We start from the raw sequence: 6,557 nt of genomic DNA, 5'->3' as shown, positions 1-6,557 counted from the left end.
GGACTCCTCCAGGAGTGTCGGGTGGGGTCGTTGCAGCTGTGTGGGAGCCCCTGTCTAGATCAGAAGGTGGGGCTTCAACCACCTCGATCACAGCGTTGTTCTTGGCTGTAGGTTGTTATTTTTTTTTTTAATGTGGGCGTCGGTGCGCAGCTCCGTGTCGGGTTCGTGGCTCCCCTCGTCGCCAGTGTGGTGATTGTTATCAGGGCCCCGGGGGTTTGCTACCGCCCCTGCCAATGCGCGGGGGCGGGCGGTTTCAGGGCGTAGCGCGGGAACAGCTGCACGCAATAAAACACGCGACTCGCGGCCTTCGTGCATAAACCCGGACTGACTGCCGTCATTTCCGGTGATTCCTTTATTTTCCTTTTTTCCCCCGTGTCACGTGCCTGCGCACGCAGGGTCACGTGACACCACACTCTCTACAGAGAGCCGCGACCAAGGAGGGACTGCCAGCTGGCTGCTGGGCACACCATGCCCCCTCTGTCTTTGGCTGCCTCAGGGCATCTTCACTCCTGCTTTGGTCGTGGCAGCAGCCGTTTTGCTTCCTTGCGGGGGTGGGGGGCGGGGTCAGCACGGCTTCTCCCTTCGCAACAGATGACGCCCATTACTTTTCCCCCAGGGGGCACACAATCGCTTTCCCCGCGGCAGGAGTGTCGGGAGGCGACCGCAGCATGACTCACCCCTGGCGGGAGGTGTTACTTCTTCTCCTTTGTCGGCATGACGGATGCCGCTGGGGGCAGGCTGTCTCCCCCTCCTGGCTGCACGAGCACCCTCCACCCAGAAGGCCACGGCCAGTGGGCTCACCCGCAGGTCTCTCACCATCAGTCTCTTCCCGGTGGGCTGTGGAGCCGCGCTGCACCCCTTTTCTTCTCTCCTTTCGGGGCCGCACATGTCTTCTCTTTGCGGCAGAACGCCACGGGATGTGTGCCTCACCGCAGGGTAGCCTGGGCTTGCATAGCCCACGCTGCGGCGGTGAGGCACAGGCCAACCTGGACCTGCGGTGGGGTCGGACGCTCCTCTCCCCCCCCCCACTACTCACTGGCAGCAGGGGGCCACGTGGACTCGCCGTCCTCGTTGCCATTGTTGGGGGTCGCCTGCCCTGGACATCCGGCAGACACCCTGAGTGCCCTTCACAGCAGTGCATGACAGGCCCAGTGCCTGTAGGAGTTAGGGGCCTGCCCTGGACATCCAGCAGGCCCCATGTGGGAACATCTGGAAAAAACATAGCTAAACTACAGATTGCTCAAAATAATGCCCTTAGGGCCACTACCGCTCTCTCATGTAGAGATCACATCTCAGGACTCAGGTCCACTGGCTTCCAATCAAGCAGAGAATCCTGTTCAAGACCTTAGCGCTTACCCATAGGTGCCTCCATTAGATTGCCCCCCCTTACTTGGCCCAGAGGATCTCCAAACTCCTCTCCTCCAGGCCAGCTAGAACACCCTACACAAACCTGATCACCATCCCTAAAACTCCCAAAACGCGTGCCGGTGGAAGTAGCTTCCCCACCCAGGCTGTGCACAACTGGAACGCCTTACTGCCACACATCAGGGGCATTGACTCTCATGCAGCCTTCCGTAAGGCGATCAAAACTATGCTCTTTGTTTGAATATGTTTCGTCTAGCGTTCGTCTGTAAGCATGCAGCCTTGGAACCATGCGGTCACTCTTATGTCTGTATAAACCTTACCATGTATAAGAATCCTCCTTGGGCGGCATTCCTGTAACCCAGAATCAAGCCTTCTTAAGCTCATTTTAGCGCCTCTATGCCCGTGGGCTGCAGCGCGCTTTACAAATCTAAGTAAATAAATGGTGCTTTGGGATATCAGCACCAATGGGGGGGGTTAGGGGTACAGCATGCCAGACCCCTGACCATGCAAACTTTGCCACCGTCCTGGCACGAGGGTCCCATGGCATCAGGGCCTGCAGGCCTGTACCTCCACTTGTAGGCCTGCAGCCTACATGCTAATGAGACACCGATTCAGGAGTTCCTCTTACGAGTCTGCAGCCGTTCTCCCTTCACGTGCCTGCAGGGCTCCTTTTTATTAGCTTGGGCCATGAAGTCATGGCCCATCTTAAAAGGGCAATAAACTGGGGAGGGACACATCCCCTTAAAGGGGCAACACACTCGGGAGGGTTCACTACACAACCGTTGGGACCATGGCCAGTGCTTTAAGTGGGCTGGGATGGGGCCGGGCCCCGGCAGTCTCCAATAAGTGGGGCTGAGCCTGGGCCCTGCCGGGCCCTCCGGTCCCTCCGTGCCATGGCAGGACGCATTATCCCGCTGCAGCCGCGATAGGAGATGCCCCCACCATTTTAACGTTAGGCAAGCTGACATAAGTGCCAGCCAGCCACAGCGTAGCTGAGGCTGGCTGGCACTTCTGTCAGTCACTGTAACTTCACCTGATGACCCCTCATGAGGGGTCATCCGAGGAAGCTAGAGTCCCTTTTGTTTGCCCTCGCCAGGTCACTGACCCTCAGCAAACCCGCTGGCTCCGTGAGCTAATATGCAGATTAGATCACAGAGCCCGCGGGTTCGCAGAGGGTGAAAGACGCCTCGGTCTCTGTGATCTATCTGCTCTGAGCAGAGATCACTGAGCCCGAGGCTCCTTTCTCCGTTGGCAAATCTTCATAAAAGATGCCTTGAATTGTGTACGTTTCAAGCCATCTTTTATAAACGTAGAAATATTTCTATGTTTATAAAAGACGGCTTGAAACGTACACAATTCAATGCATCTTTTATAAAGCTTTGTCGACGGACAAAGCCACCTTGGGTTTTGTCCGTCCGCAACGCTTTATAAAAGATGCCTTGAATTGTGTACGTTTCAAGCCATCTTTTATAAACATAGAAATATGTTACAAATGTCTATGTTTCTAAAAGGTAGCTTGAAAAGTACACAAACCATAGTATGGTAAGCCCAAGTGTGCGTAACTTACTATTGTGTGTGCACTTTCACGCCACCTTTTATAAACATAAAAATGTAACGTTGCAATGTTTATAAAAGAAAGCTTAAAAATACACAAACCATAGTAGTACGCATACAAATATAGAAATACTCACATACAATTATATATTTGTTTGCACCTTGCTATGATTTGTGCACGTTTAGGCCACGCCCACAGTGGAAGCCACGCCCCTAAATGAGCCACCCACCCCCTCAATTTCTTATCCCACTTTCCATTTTGCCCTTCACTTAAAAGATAAAATAAACCGAACAGAAACGAGTACATCAACCATCTGCTGTAAAAGCCACAGAATGGCACAAGCTATATTGCTGCTTGGACATACAGCCTTTAGCCAGCTACATCAGTTATTAAATATGCTGGAGCTTATTTATTTATTTCAGATATGTTATATCGCCCAGCACATCTTGCCTGCCATTCCCAACAGGTCTGCATTTACAAGCACACATTTACGTTGGTTGCTAGCTGTCATTGAAATACATACCTTGTAAATGATCCGAGTCCTTATTTGAACTTTCTTCATGCACACACTTATACTTACTCTATTTAATATTCTTCTGAATGATCCATCTCCAGTCTCTTTTTTTTTGCCCTAAAATATATTGCGAGAGCAGACATTTCTCTGACGACCTCTAAATAGCGCAAAATGGAAGAAACTTTCATCGGCGCCAGTAGTGTAGTGGTATCATGCAAGATTCCCATTCTTGCGACCCGGGTTCGATTCCCGGCTGGCGCATCTTTCTTTTCAAAACTTTTTTTTTAATGGCCAAATGTATTTATTCTGCATTGCTGATAGTGCTGTTAAGAGTGCCTTACGTTTAAAATATATATATATATTTAGGGCAGGTTTCGAAGGATAGGAGAGTGAACATTAAAATCGTATTGTTCTCTGCAATGTATTAACGCCGTTTGTATTGGAAGCAGTTTCTACATGTAATTCTATAATTGGTTGTATTTCTAAAATGATTTGATAACAATTATTGAAATCTCTTTTCTTAAGTGGAACAGCACCTTAAAAGTCGTCAGTAGCAAGGGATTAGAAATAAAAATGTCAAGAAGTGCAAGCCATACTGAGGGACAGATATGCAACTCAGTGGCAATGCGAAAACGCAATATAGAAGTACATAGCAACAGTACAGTATATCATTAAATAAGTGCTTCATTTGCAGTTGTATCCTGCTGTTTTGAATATTTGACATATTTAGTAATTCTATAATGAAAAGCAATTAAACCAGTAAGAAAAAGCTACTTTCAAGTTTCAACAAAATATATTCTACGATTTAAAGCTGGTCTCCCTTATGCTCTGAAATCACTTTAGAACTAACAGCAAGATTTACCTGAAATAATGGAACTAAAAGCAAGATTTACCTGAAATATCAGAATTAAATAAGGTTCTATGAAGGGTTGCCGCATTTTTTTTTGCCGAATGTCAACTTGGCTGATTTTATTCCCTGTTGAATTTTCCCATTTAATTACCACAAACAGCAGGGGGCGGGAGGGTTGACCCTGCATCCCCCTTATAACCTTCAACCCATTATAAACCTTGCCCCAATTTACCATAAATCTGTTTGTTGTAAAAAAAAAAAAAAAAAAAGAAAATCAGCAGAACAAATACAGCAAACCCAAATTCGGCAAAGTTGCCTTTTCAGCAAAAGTCAGCAACTCAAAAATAATGGTACTCAAAAATAATGCTACCAAACATCATTGTTGTGATTAATTTCACCCACAAATAATATTGTGCAATTATCAACACTGTACATGAGCAATACACTTTATAGGGAAACAAATGTGTAGTGGCTTAAGCAAGACACAACACAGTGATTTGTTACGTCCCGCGGGGCACAGGAGTGGGACACTAGGTCCAGGATCACCTGGATAGACTGAGGGCACGCAGTCCGTTGTAGCAGAGGGGGCACCCTCTGTCAGCTGAATCACCAGCACTGGGGGTGTTCTGTAATATTTGGTATCCCATACCGATCCGGTATCCCCTGTCTTCGGCTGTCTTCTAGATCACAGACCAAAGTAGGAGAGTTCCGAGCCTCAGTAAGTTTTGAGCCTCGGTATGGGATACCAAATGTTGCATAACACCGGCATAACGCCCGAGTTCCATACAGCCACGGTGAAACCTGCTACTTTCCCCTCTCAAAACTCGCTACTTTCCCCTCTCAAATGGAGTGCATGCAATTCCAGGTTTTCTCATCATATCGCATTTTAACACAATAAAAACGCAGAATCATTACAGATGCAGGGAACTCATCTTTTAGAGCTCTATCCAGGCGCTCTGGGGCAAAATACATACACATCTCCTGATTTGCTTATGGATTGCACCAACAGAAATTACTTCACAGAAAGCACATTGCAAGGAGCATCATCAGTCTTTGATACTTGGAGGCACCATGGAAGTGACTTTAGAATAAGTTGTCATAAGTAAGCCAAGAGGCAAATAATTTTGTGAGGCAAAATACCTAAAATGCACTGTTATATATGGAGCAAGTAAGGCTGTTTTTTTAAAAAAAATAGCATCATATATTAACACGTAAGCTTTGAAGTGAATCACTTACAGAGCTGCAGATAAGACAGTTAATTAAATGATCTGACCAGGATCACACACTGGTTAAAATAGTGAAACCGGGATGTGGACAATTTAAGCAACTGAGCACATCTTTACAGTCACATAGCTCTCAACCATTTGTGTTGCAAAGGCGGGTGAAACCACCCGATTTTGTTTTTGGCGGGTGAGACGCCCATTGGAATGCATGGGCGTGCAGGAGGCTTGGCGGGTGAGTCAGCCCTTTACAAGGCGGGTGACACCCGCCAAAAGCGTGTGAGTTGAGAGCTATGCAGTCATTATTTCATAAAGCATGCAGCATTATGCAAACTTCTCACACCTGATCACTTCCTGCCGTGTACATTTCTAAAGGGACAAAAGTCCCTGCTAATAGTCCCCCCTCCCTCCCATCAGTGCCTAATGGCTCACATTGAAATGCTCTGTTGACACAGAGCAACTTGAGAGCCCCTCTGCTGCTGCCCTGAGCTCCTTGGGACATTGTCCTGCCAGAGGTTTCGGAAAGGGTAAGGTGTCCTGCTGCCAGGACAATTACTGTGCTGAGCAGGAATTACTCAGCATACATTGTCCTGCCAGCGGGACACCTTTCTCATTAGGTACCCTCATTGAGGTGCCGAACGGGACGGGTGGCCCACTGACGAAAGTCCCGGTCAGGCTCTAAAAAGAGCCTGTGGGGTGGCAGCTTGGCCCCCCCACTCCCGCGGCTCGGTACGCCACTGTTACTTGATGAGTCAGCCGAACTGCTTTGAGTTGAATGAAACTTAGTTGGTTATATGGTTATTTGTAGCTTAAAAAATCATAGCTGCCAACACTTAGTGGGTTATATAATTAGTAGCTTAATAAATCACAGCTGCCAACAGTGATGGAAATGACTACACAAACTATGGCTGGAAATTGAAAAAATACTCCGGAATACTACCTCCTTAGGGAAATTGACCCGATAGATGGGTTCACTGTAGAGGGTGTGGCGTAGCGGTGCAGTCATCATGGCAGGCACGTAAAACACATATAAATAATATTTCATTTTACAGG

General features: G+C 47.7%; 1 non-coding gene across 1 annotated transcript; it reads left to right on the top strand.

Moving 5' to 3' along the window:
* The first annotated feature begins 3,624 nt into the window (after nt 1-3,624).
* On the top strand, nt 3,625-3,695 carry TRNAG-CCC (transfer RNA glycine (anticodon CCC)). The gene has a single exon. It is a non-coding gene; the product is annotated as a tRNA-Gly (tRNA).
* Nucleotides 3,696-6,557: the final 2,862 nt, after the last annotated feature.

Source organism: Ambystoma mexicanum, assembly GCF_040938575.1.
Source record: "Ambystoma mexicanum isolate Mex_15411 chromosome 12 unlocalized genomic scaffold, UKY_AmexF1_1 Mex_chr12_unloc.1, whole genome shotgun sequence".
NCBI lineage: Eukaryota > Metazoa > Chordata > Amphibia > Caudata > Ambystomatidae > Ambystoma > Ambystoma mexicanum.
This window is presented reverse-complemented; position numbering and strand designations above follow the sequence as displayed.